This window comes from Festucalex cinctus, chromosome 7, assembly GCF_051991245.1.
Source record: "Festucalex cinctus isolate MCC-2025b chromosome 7, RoL_Fcin_1.0, whole genome shotgun sequence".
In the NCBI taxonomy this organism is placed as follows: domain Eukaryota; kingdom Metazoa; phylum Chordata; class Actinopteri; order Syngnathiformes; family Syngnathidae; genus Festucalex; species Festucalex cinctus.
This window is the reverse complement of record NC_135417.1, coordinates 29,284,886-29,297,411: the sequence shown is the minus strand read 5'-3', so window position 1 is coordinate 29,297,411 and position 12,526 is coordinate 29,284,886. Positions and strand designations below refer to the sequence as shown.

The 12,526-nt window shown below is 38.5% G+C and overlaps 1 protein-coding gene across 1 annotated transcript in view; it reads right to left on the bottom strand.

Annotated features, from left to right (window-relative positions):
• Positions 1-12,526, bottom strand: part of cmc1 (C-x(9)-C motif containing 1) — a 63,127-nt gene that overhangs the window by 19,247 nt on the left and 31,354 nt on the right. The window lies entirely within an intron of this gene.

Below are 12,526 nucleotides of genomic sequence, written 5' to 3'. Positions count from 1 at the left end.
GTACTGTCAAATAGGACAAGGACCATCTAAAATGTTTTTGACAAGCCTTGTATGTGCAAAGTTTAATCAAAACGCAAAATATGGTGTGCAATTCCCAAAATAAATTCAAAATGGCGGACTTCCTTTTAGGTTTAGCATACGGCTACAGAATACTTTTTGTAGGTCTTAAGCTAATAGGTATGCCTCCCAGTTTTCACAAATCTAGGTCAAGTCATCTTTAGTTGTGTATCGCTTGAATCATACAATTGGAAATGCTCCATAAAAATGCATAGAGGGCGCTATTGAGCACAACGTTGGGTTACTTGCACGTCAGGGTACTGGCACGTTGGGGTACTGTTACATGGAACAAGGACCATTTAAAATGTTAGTTTTTTCCATGCCTTGTCTGTGCAAAGTTTAATGAAAGAGGCCAAAAATGATGTATAATTCCCAAAATAAAATCAAAATAGCGGACTTCCTCTTTGGTTTGGCAAATGGCTACATAATACTTTTTTGTAGGTATTAGGCTGATAGGGGTCTGTCCTAATTTTCACAAATCTAGCAGAATCATACAATCGGAAATACTTCATAAAAATGTCTAGAGGGCGCTATTTATTGCAAATTGCACAATAAATCTCTAAAAATTCATGTTCATGACAAGTCTGATGTGTTTGCAAAGTTTCATAAGTTTTCACACATGTATAGATAAAAAAACAAAGCAGCACTTCACTTGGCAAACTGCATCGCTATAGCAGCAGCGTGCGACAAAATAAAAAACTTTTGATAACTTTGCATCTTAAACATCTTAAGATGAAACACACCAAGTTTGAAGACGGTCGGATGAACTTTGTACGAGGAGTTCGTTAAAATATGACAACTGAAAAAGGCCACAAAAAATGGCAACAAATCCCATCGTAAATCAAAATGGCAGACTTCCTGTTTGGTTTATCACATGGTTCCAAGAGACTTTTTTGTACATCGTGGGCTCTTATGTATGCCTGCAAATTATCATCGCGCTAGGTGAAACGTACAACCGGGAATGCTTCGTTAAAGAGGAGTTTTTTAGCTCAAAATGTGATGCCCGGCCCCTGGGGGACTTCCTGTTGGGTTTAGCACATGGCACCAAGAGACTTTTTTGTACACTGTGGGCTGTTACATATGTCTACAATTTTTTGTAGCTCTAGCTACTTCGTACAACTGGGAATGCTTCATTAAGAGGGATTTTTTTCCTTTGCAAACAGTGCATGCCATGACAACAGCGTGCGACGAAATACAAAGCTTTCAATAACTTTTCATCCTCAACATCTTAAGATGAGTCACACCAAGTTTGAAGATGATCGGATAAACTCTGTAGGAGGAGTTCGTTAAAATATGACCCCTATGAAATGGCCCAAAAAATGGCAACACATTCCAAAGTAAATAAAAATGGCGGACATCCTGTTAGGTTTAGCATATGGTTCAAAAAGAGTTTTTTGTACCTCGAGGGCTGTTATATACCTCTACAAATTTTGGTAACTCTAGGTGAAACGTACAGCCGGGTATGCTTTGTTAAAGAGGAGTTTTTTAGCTTAAAATGTGATGCCCGGCCCCTGGGGGACTTCCTGTTGGGTTTAGCACAGGGCACCAAGAGACTTTTTTGTACATCTTGGGCTGTTACATATGTCTACAAATTTTCGTAGCTCTAGCTGCTTCGTACAACTGGCAATGCTTCTTTAAGGATATTTTTTTTCCTTTGCAAACAGTGCATGCCATGACAACAGCGTGCGACGAAATACAAAGCTTTCAATAACTTTTCATCTTCAACATCTTAAGATGAATCACACCAAGTTTGAAGATGATCGGATAAACACTGTAGGAGGAGTTCGTTAAAATAAGACCCCAATGAAATGGCCAAAAAAATGGCAACACGTTCCAAAATAAATCAAAATGGCGGACTTCCTGTGAGGTTTAGCATATGGTTCAAAAAGAGTTTTTTGTAGGTCATAGCCTGTTACATATGTGTACAAATTTTCGTAGCTCTAGATTAAACGTACAACCGGCAATGCTTCATGAAGTAAGAATTTTTAAACTCTAAATTTGATGCGTCGCCGACGTCATATAGTATATCAAAAACTTTAGATTTTTTACAATGATGTTGTCCCAGGTGTTGAGATGGTCCATCCCAAGTTTGAAGTTAATCGGGTTAACCGTGTAGGAGAAGCGGGCAAAAGTATGACCCCTGTAAATGTGCAAAACTGGGCCAAAATTGGACAGTCAGATGATCATACCTCACTTTCTGTCTATTTTAGGGTACACACATCAAAGAGGTTTTTGTTCATCTGGATGTGCTACGGGTGCCACACAATTTTCGTCGCCATAGGACAATCGTAGCGGGACAGGGATCCGTTTAACCTATGTAGGTGGCGCTATGGAGCCATTTTTCTGTTATCATGTATGGCGACTTTAAAATATCAAATTTTTCGCCAGGCCTGATGTGCGTGTAAAGTTTGGTGAGTTTTCGTTCACGTTTAGCGTCTCAAAAATGCGATTGTTTGCGGAGAAGAATAATAATAAGAACTAGAGCTGCGAGCAGCTATAAAGGGCCCTCGCAACCCGGGCCACGTTGGGGTATTTGCACGTCGGGGTACTGGCATGTTGGGGTACTGTCAAATAGGAAACCATCTAAATTGTAAACGTTTTTGCCATGCTTTGTGTTTTTAAAGTTTCATGGAAAGGCCAAAAACGATGCACAATTAACAAAATAAAATCAAAATGGATTGGCACATGGCTATATAGAATACTTTTTGAATATATTCGGCATGCCTGCCAATATTCACACATCTAGCTGAATCATATAATCGGAAAGACTTCATAAAAATGTCTAGAGGGCGCGATTGAGCCATTTATTACAAATTGCACAACAAATCTCTAAATAAAATATTCATGTTCCAGACAGGTCTGGTGTGTGTGCAAAGTTTTGTGAGTTTTCACCCATATTTAGACTCTCAAAAAAGCATTTTTCTTCACAAACAATGCATGGCTACAGCAAAGGAGTGTGACAAAATAAAAAAATTCAATAACTTTTCATCTTAAATATCTTAAGATGAAACACGCCAAAGAATGAAGACGATCTGATAAGTTCTGTTGAAAATATGACCCCTATAAAAGGCCCCAAAAAATGGCTACAAATATCAAAGTAAATCAAAATGGCAGACTTCCTTTTTGATTCAGCATATGGCTTTAGAAACCTTTTTGTAAGTCTTAGGCTGATAGGTATCCCAATTTTTACAAATCTAGCTGAATCATAAAACACAAAACATTTGCAAAAGCTTCATAAAAATGTCTAGAGGGCGCTATTGAACCATTTATTGCAAATTTAATAAGAAATCTCTAAAATATTCATGCTGATGACAAGCCTGATGTGTGTGTAAAGTTTCATGAGTTTTTGCACATGTTTAGACAAAAAAAAAAAGCAGCATTTTACTTGGCAAACAATGCATCGCCATGACAACGGCGTGCGACAAAATAAATAACTTTCGATAACTTTGCATCTTAAACATCTTAAGATGAAGCACACCAAGTTTAAAGACAGTCGGCTAAATTTTGGAGGAGGAGTTCGTTAAAATATGACCCCTAAAAAAGGCCACAAAAAATGGCTGCAAATCCCAACGTAAATCAAAATGGTGGACTTCCTGATTGGTTTAGCATATGGCTCCAAGAGACTTTTTTGTACATCGTGGGCTCTTATGTATGCCTGCAAATTATCATAGCTTTAGGTGAAACGTACAACCGGGAATGCTTTGTCTGTTTAATCAAAACGCAAAATATGGTGTGCAATTCGATGCATTGCTATGTCAACAGCGTGTGACAAAATAAAAAACTTTCGATTACTTTGCATCTTAAACATCTTAAGATTAAACATACCAAGTTTGAAGACAGTCGGATAAATTTTGTAGGAGGGGTTCGTTAAAATATGACCCCTGAAAGAGGCCACAAAAAATGGCAACAAATCCCATCATAAATCAAAATGGCGGACTTCCTGTTTGGTTTAGCACATGGTTCCAAGAGACTTTTTTGTACATCGTGGGCTCTTATGTATGCCTGCAAATTATCATAGCGCTAGGTGGAACGTACAACCGAGAATGCTTCGTTAAAGAGGAGTTTTTTTAGCTCAAAATGTGATGCCCAGCCCCTGGGGGACTTCCTGTTGTGTTTAGCACATGGCACCAAGAGACATTTTTGTACATCCTGGGCTGTTACATATGTCTACAATTTTTCGTCGCTCTAGCTGCTTCGTACAACTGGGAATGCTTCATTAAGAAGGATTTTTTTCCTTTGCAAAAAGTGCATGCCACGATAACAGCGTGTGACGAAATAAAAAACTTTCAATAACTTTTCATTTTCAACATCTTAAGATGAATCACACCAAGTTTGAAGATGATCGGATAAACTCTGTAGGAGGAGTTTGTTAAAATATGACCCCTATGAAATGGCCAAAAAAAATGGCAACACATTCCAAAGTAAATCAAAATGGCGGGCGTCCTGTTAGGTTTAGCATATGGTTCAAAAAGAGTTTTTTGTACCTCGAGGGCTGTTATATACCTCTACAAATTTTGGTAACTCTAGGTGAAACGTACAGACGGGTATGCTTTGTTAAAGAGGAGTTTTTTTTAGCTCAAAATGTGATGCCCGGCCCCTGGGGGACTTCCTGTTGGGTTTAGCACAGGGCACCAAGAGACCTTTTTGTACATCTTGGGCTGTTACATATGTCTACAAATTTTCGTAGCTCTAGCTGCTTCGTACAACTGGCAATGCTTCTTTAAGGATATTTTTTTTCCTTTGCAAACAGTGCATGCCATGACAACAGCGTGCGACGAAATACAAAGCTTTCAATAACTTTTCATCCTCAACATCTTAAGATGAGTCACACCAAGTTTGAAGATGATCGGATAAACTCTGTAGGAGGAGTTCGTTAAAATATGACCCCTATGAAATGGCCCAAAAAATGGCAACACATTCCAAAGTAAATAAAAATGGCGGACATCCTGTTAGGTTTAGCATATGGTTCAAAAAGAGTTTTTTGTACCTCGAGGGCTGTTATATACCTCTACAAATTTTGGTAACTCTAGGTGAAACGTACAGCCGGGTATGCTTTGTTAAAGAGGAGTTTTTTAGCTTAAAATGTGATGCCCGGCCCCTGGGGGACTTCCTGTTGGGTTTAGCACAGGGCACCAAGAGACTTTTTTGTACATCTTGGGCTGTTACATATGTCTACAAATTTTCGTAGCTCTAGCTGCTTCGTACAACTGGCAATGCTTCTTTAAGGATATTTTTTTTCCTTTGCAAACAGTGCATGCCATGACAACAGCGTGCGACGAAATACAAAGCTTTCAATAACTTTTCATCTTCAACATCTTAAGATGAATCACACCAAGTTTGAAGATGATCGGATAAACACTGTAGGAGGAGTTCGTTAAAATAAGACCCCAATGAAATGGCCAAAAAAATGGCAACACGTTCCAAAATAAATCAAAATGGCGGACTTCCTGTGAGGTTTAGCATATGGTTCAAAAAGAGTTTTTTGTAGGTCATAGCCTGTTACATATGTGTACAAATTTTCGTAGCTCTAGATTAAACGTACAACCGGCAATGCTTCATGAAGTAAGAATTTTTAAACTCTAAATTTGATGCGTCGCCGACGTCATATAGTATATCAAAAACTTTAGATTTTTTACAATGATGTTGTCCCAGGTGTTGAGATGGTCCATCCCAAGTTTGAAGTTAATCGGGTTAACCGTGTAGGAGAAGCGGGCAAAAGTATGACCCCTGTAAATGTGCAAAACTGGGCCAAAATTGGACAGTCAGATGATCATACCTCACTTTCTGTCTATTTTAGGGTACACACATCAAAGAGGTTTTTGTTCATCTGGATGTGCTACGGGTGCCACACAATTTTCGTCGCCATAGGACAATCGTAGCGGGACAGGGATCCGTTTAACCTATGTAGGTGGCGCTATGGAGCCATTTTTCTGTTATCATGTATGGCGACTTTAAAATATCAAATTTTTCGCCAGGCCTGATGTGCGTGTAAAGTTTGGTGAGTTTTCGTTCACGTTTAGCGTCTCAAAAATGCGATTGTTTGCGGAGAAGAATAATAATAAGAACTAGAGCTGCGAGCAGCTATAAAGGGCCCTCGCAACCCGGGCCACGTTGGGGTATTTGCACGTCGGGGTACTGGCATGTTGGGGTACTGTCAAATAGGAAACCATCTAAATTGTAAACGTTTTTGCCATGCTTTGTGTTTTTAAAGTTTCATGGAAAGGCCAAAAACGATGCACAATTAACAAAATAAAATCAAAATGGATTGGCACATGGCTATATAGAATACTTTTTGAATATATTCGGCATGCCTGCCAATATTCACACATCTAGCTGAATCATATAATCGGAAAGACTTCATAAAAATGTCTAGAGGGCGCGATTGAGCCATTTATTACAAATTGCACAACAAATCTCTAAATAAAATATTCATGTTCCAGACAGGTCTGGTGTGTGTGCAAAGTTTTGTGAGTTTTCACCCATATTTAGACTCTCAAAAAAGCATTTTTCTTCACAAACAATGCATGGCTACAGCAAAGGAGTGTGACAAAATAAAAAAATTCAATAACTTTTCATCTTAAATATCTTAAGATGAAACACGCCAAAGAATGAAGACGATCTGATAAGTTCTGTTGAAAATATGACCCCTATAAAAGGCCCCAAAAAATGGCTACAAATACCAAAGTAAATCAAAATGGCAGACTTCCTTTTTGATTCAGCATATGGCTTTAGAAACCTTTTTGTAAGTCTTAGGCTGATAGGTATCCTAATTTTTACAAATCTAGCTGAATCATAAAACACAAAACATTTGCAAAAGCTTCATAAAAATGTCTAGAGGGCGCTATTGAACCATTTATTGCAAATTGAATAAGAAATCTCTAAAATATTCATGCTGATGACAAGCCTGATGTGTGTGTAAATTTTCATGAGTTTTTGCACATGTTTAGACCAAAACAAAAAAGCAGCATTTTACTTGGCAAACAATGCATCGCCATGACAACGGCGTGCGACAAAATAAATAACTTTCGATAACTTTGCATCTTAAACATCTTAAGATGAAGCACACCAAGTTTAAAGACAGTCGGATAAATTTTGTAGGAGGAGTTCGTTAAAATATGACCCCTAAAAAAGGCCACAAAAAATGGCTACAAATCCAAACGTAAATCAAAATGGTGGACTTCCTGATTGGTTTAGCATATGGCTCCAAGAGACTTTTTTTGTACATCCTGAGCTCTTATGTTTGCCTGCAAATTATCATAGCTTTAGGTGAAACGTACAACCGGGAATGCTTTGTCTGTTTAATCAAAACGCAAAATATGGTGTGCAATTCGATGCATTGCTATGTCAACAGCGTGTGACAAAATAAAAAACTTTCGATTACTTTGCATCTTAAACATCTTAAGATGAAACATACCAAGTTTGAAGACAGTCGGATAAGTTTTGTAGGAGGGGTTCGTTAAAATATGACCCCTGAAAAAGGCCACAAAAAATGGCAACAAATCCCATCATAAATCAAAATGGCGGACTTCCTGTTTGGTTTAGCACATGGTTCCAAGAGACTTTTTTGTACATCGTGGGCTCTTATGTATGCCTGCAAATTATCATAGCGCTAGGTGAAACGTACAACCGAGAATGCTTCGTTAAAGAGGAGTTTTTTTTAGCTCAAAATGTGATGCCCGGCCCCTGGGGGACTTCCTGTTGCGTTTAGCACATGGCACCAAGAGACATTTTTGTACATCCTGGGCTGTTACATATGTCTACAATTTTTCGTCGCTCTAGCTGCTTCGTACAACTGGGAATGCTTCATTAAGAAGGATTTTTTTCCTTTGCAAAAAGTGCATGCCACGATAACAGCGTGTGACGAAATAAAAAACTTTCAATAACTTTTCATTTTCAACATCTTAAGATGAATCACACCAAGTTTGAAGATGATCGGATAAACTCTGTAGGAGGAGTTTGTTAAAATATGACCCCTATGAAATGGCCAAAAAAAATGGCAACACATTCCAAAGTAAATCAAAATGGCGGACGTCCTGTTAGGTTTAGCATATGGTTGAAAAAGAGTTTTTTGTACCTCGAGGGCTGTTATATACCTCTACAAATTTTGGTAACTCTAGGTGAAACGTACAGCCGGGTATGCTTTGTTAAAGAGGAGTTTTTTTAGCTCAAAATGTGATGCCCGGCCCCTGGGGGACTTCCTGTTGGGTTTAGCACAGGGCACCAAGAGACTTTTTTGTACATCTTGGGCTGTTACATATGTCTACAAATTTTCGTAGCTCTAGCTGCTTCGTACAACTGGCAATGCTTCTTTAAGGATATTTTTTTTCCTTTGCAAACAGTGCATGCCATGACAACAGCGTCCGACGAAATACAAAGCTTTCAATAACTTTTCATCTTCAACATCTTAAGATGAATCACACCAAGTTTGAAGATGATCGGATAAACACTGTAGGAGGAGTTCGTTAAAATAAGGCCCCAATGAAATGGCCAAAAAAATGGCAACACGTTCCAAAATAAATCAAAATGGTGGACTTCCTGTTAGGTTTAGCATATGGTTCAAAAAGAGTTTTTTGTAGGTCATAGTCTGTTACATATGTGTACCAATTTTCGTAGCTCTAGATTAAACGTACAACCGGCAATGCCTCGTGAAGTAAGAATTTTTAAACTCTAAATTTGATGCGCCGCCGCCGTCATATATTATATCAAAAACTTTTCATTTTTCACAATGATGTTGTCCCAGGTGTTGAGATGGTCCATCCCAAGTTTGAAGTCAATCGGGTTAACCGTGTAGGAGAAGCGGGCAAAAGTATGACCCCTGTAAATGTGCAAAAATTGGCAAAAATTGGACATTTAAATACTCATACCTCACTTTCTGTCTATTTTAGGGTACACACTTCAAAGAGGTTTTTGTTCATTGGGATGTGCTACAGGTGCCACACAATTTTCATAGCCGTCGGACAATCGTAGCGGGACAGGGATCCGTTTAACCTATGTAGGGGGCGCTAAGGAGCCATTTTTCTGTTATCATGTATGGCGACTTTAAAATATCAAATTTTTCGCCAGGCCTGATGTGCGTGTAAAGTTTGGTGAGTTTTCGGTCACGTTTAGTGTCTCAAAAATGTGATCGTTTGCGGAGAAGAATAATAATAAGAATAATAATAATAACTAGAGCTGCGAGCAGCTATAAAGGGCCCTCGCAACCCGGGCCACGTTGGGGTATTTGCACGTCGGGGTACTGGCATGTTGGGGTACTGTCAAATAGGAAACCATCTAAATTGTAAACGTTTTTGCCATGCTTTGTGTTTTTAAAGTTTCATGGAAAGGCCAAAAACGATGCACAATTAACAAAATAAAATCAAAATGGATTGGCACATGGCTATATAGAATACTTTTTGAATATATTCGGCATGCCTGCCAATATTCACACATCTAGCTGAATCATATAATCGGAAAGACTTCATAAAAATGTCTAGAGGGCGCTATTGAGCCATTTATTACAAATAGCACAACAAATCTCTAAATAAAATATTCATGTTCTAGACAGGTCTGGTGCGTGTGCAAAGTTTTGTGAGTTTTCACCCATATTTAGACTCTCAAAAAAGCATTTTTCTTCACAAACAATGCATGGCTACAGCAAAGGCGTGTGACAAAATAAAAAAATTCAATAACTTTTCATCTTAAATATCTTAAGATGAAACACGCCAAAGAATGAAGACGATCTGATAAGTTCTGTTGAAAATATGACCCCTATAAAAGGCCCCAAAAAATGGCTACAAATACCAAAGTAAATCAAAATGGCAGACTTCCTTTTTGATTCAGCATATGGCTTTAGAAACCTTTTTGTAAGTCTTAGGCTGATAGGTATCCCAATTTTTACAAATCTAGCTGAATCATAAAACACAAAACATTTGCAAAAGCTTCATAAAAATGTCTAGAGGGCGCTATTGAACCATTTATTGCAAATTGAATAAGAAATCTCTAAAATATTCATGCTGATGACAAGCCTGATGTGTGTGTAAAGTTTCATGAGTTTTTGCACATGTTTAGACCAAAAAAAAAAAGTAACATTTTACTTGGCAAACAATGCATCGCCATGACAACGGCGTGCGACAAAATAAATAACTTTCGATAACTTTGCATCTTAAACATCTTAAGATGAAGCACACCAAGTTTAAAGACAGTCGGATAAATTTTGTAGGAGGAGTTCGTTAAAATATGACCCCTAAAAAAGGCCACAAAAAATGGCTACAAATCCCAACGTAAATCAAAATGGTGGACTTCCTGATTGGTTTAGCATATTGCTCCAAGAGACTTTTTTTGTACATCCTGAGCTCTTATGTTTGCCTGCAAATTATCATAGCTTTAGGTGTTTAATCAAAACGCAAAATATGGTGTGCAATTCCCATGCATTGCTATGGCAACAGCGTGTGACAAAATAAAAAACTTTCGATTACTTTGCATCTTAAACATCTTAAGATGAAACATACCAAGTTTGAAGACAGTCGGATAAATTTTGTAGGAGGGGTTCGTTAAAATATGACCCCTGAAAAAGGCCACAAAAAATGGCAACAAATCCCATCATAAATCAAAATGGCGGACTTCCTGTTTGGTTTAGCCCATGGTTCCAAGAGACTTTTTTGTACATCGTGGGCTCTTATGTATGCCTGCAAATTATCATAGCGCTAGGTGAAACGTACAACCGGGAATGCTTCGTTAAAGAGGAGTTTTTTAGCTCAAAATGTGATGCCCGGCCCCTGGGGGACTTCCTGTTGCGTTTAGCACATGGCACCAAGAGACATTTTTGTACATCCTGGGCTGTTACATATGTCTACAATTTTTCGTCGCTCTAGCTGCTTCGTACAACTGGGAATGCTTCATTAAGAAGGATTTTTTTCCTTTGCAAAAAGTGCATGCCACGATAACAGCGTGTGACGAAATAAAAAACTTTCAATAACTTTTCATTTTCAACATCTTAAGATGAATCACACCAAGTTTGAAGATGATCGGATAAACTCTGTAGGAGGAGTTTGTTAAAATATGACCCCTATGAAATGGCCAAAAAAAATGGCAACACATTCCAAAGTAAATCAAAATGGCGGACGTCCTGTTAGGTTTAGCATATGGTTCAAAAAGAGTTTTTTGTACCTCTAGGGCTGTTATATACCTCTACAAATTTTGGTAACTCTAGGTGAAACGTACAGCCGGGTATGCTTTGTTAAAGAGGAGTTTTTTTTAGCTCAAAATGTGATGCCCGGCCCCTGGGGGACTTCCTGTTGGGTTTAGCACAGGGCACCAAGAGACTTTTTTGTACATCTTGGGCTGTTACATATGTCTACAAATTTTCGTAGCTCTAGCTGCTTCGTACAACTGGCAATGCTTCTTTAAGGATATTTTTTTTCCTTTGCAAACAGTGCATGCCATGACAACAGCGTGCGACGAAATACAAAGCTTTCAATAACTTTTCATCTTCAACATCTTAAGATGAATCACACCAAGTTTGAAGATGATCGGATAAACACTGTAGGAGGAGTTCGTTAAAATAAGGCCCCAATGAAATGGCCAAAAAAATGGCAACACGTTCCAAAATAAATCAAAATGGTGGACTTCCTGTTAGGTTTAGCATATGGTTCAAAAAGAGTTTTTTGTAGGTCATAGTCTGTTACATATGTGTACCAATTTTCGTAGCTCTAGATTAAACGTACAACCGGCAATGCCTCGTGAAGTAAGAATTTTTAAACTCTAAATTTGATGCGCCGCCGCCGTCATATAGTATATCAAAAACTTTTCATTTTTCACAATGATGTTGTCCCAGGTGTTGAGATGGTACATCCCAAGTTTGAAGTCAATCGGGTTAACCGTGTAGGAGAAGCGGGCAAAAGTATGACCCCTGTAAATGTGCAAAAATTGGCAAAAATTGGACATTTAAATACTCATACCTCACTTTCTGTCTATTTTAGGGTACACACTTCAAAGAGGTTTTTGTTCATTGGGATGTGCTACAGGTGCCACACAATTTTCATAGCCGTCGGACAATCGTAGCGGGACAGGGATCCGTTTAACCTATGTAGGGGGCGCTAAGGAGCCATTTTTCTGTTATCATGTATGGCGACTTTAAAATATCAAATTTTTCGCCAGGCCTGATGTGCGTGTAAAGTTTGGTGAGTTTTCGGTCACGTTTAGTGTCTCAAAAATGCGATTGTTTGCGGAGAAGAATAATAATAAGAATAACTAGAGCTGCGAGCAGCTATAAAGGGCCCTCGCAACCCGGGCCACGTTGGGGTATATGCAAGTCGGGGGACTTGCACGTTGGGGTACTGTTAAATAGACAAGGACCATGGAAAATAGAAATGCATTTGCCGTGCCTTGTGTGTAAAAAGGTGCAGTAAAAGGCCAAAAATGATGCACAATTCCCAAAATAAATTCAAAAGTGTGGACTTTCTGATGTGTGTGCAAAGTTTCATGAAAAGTC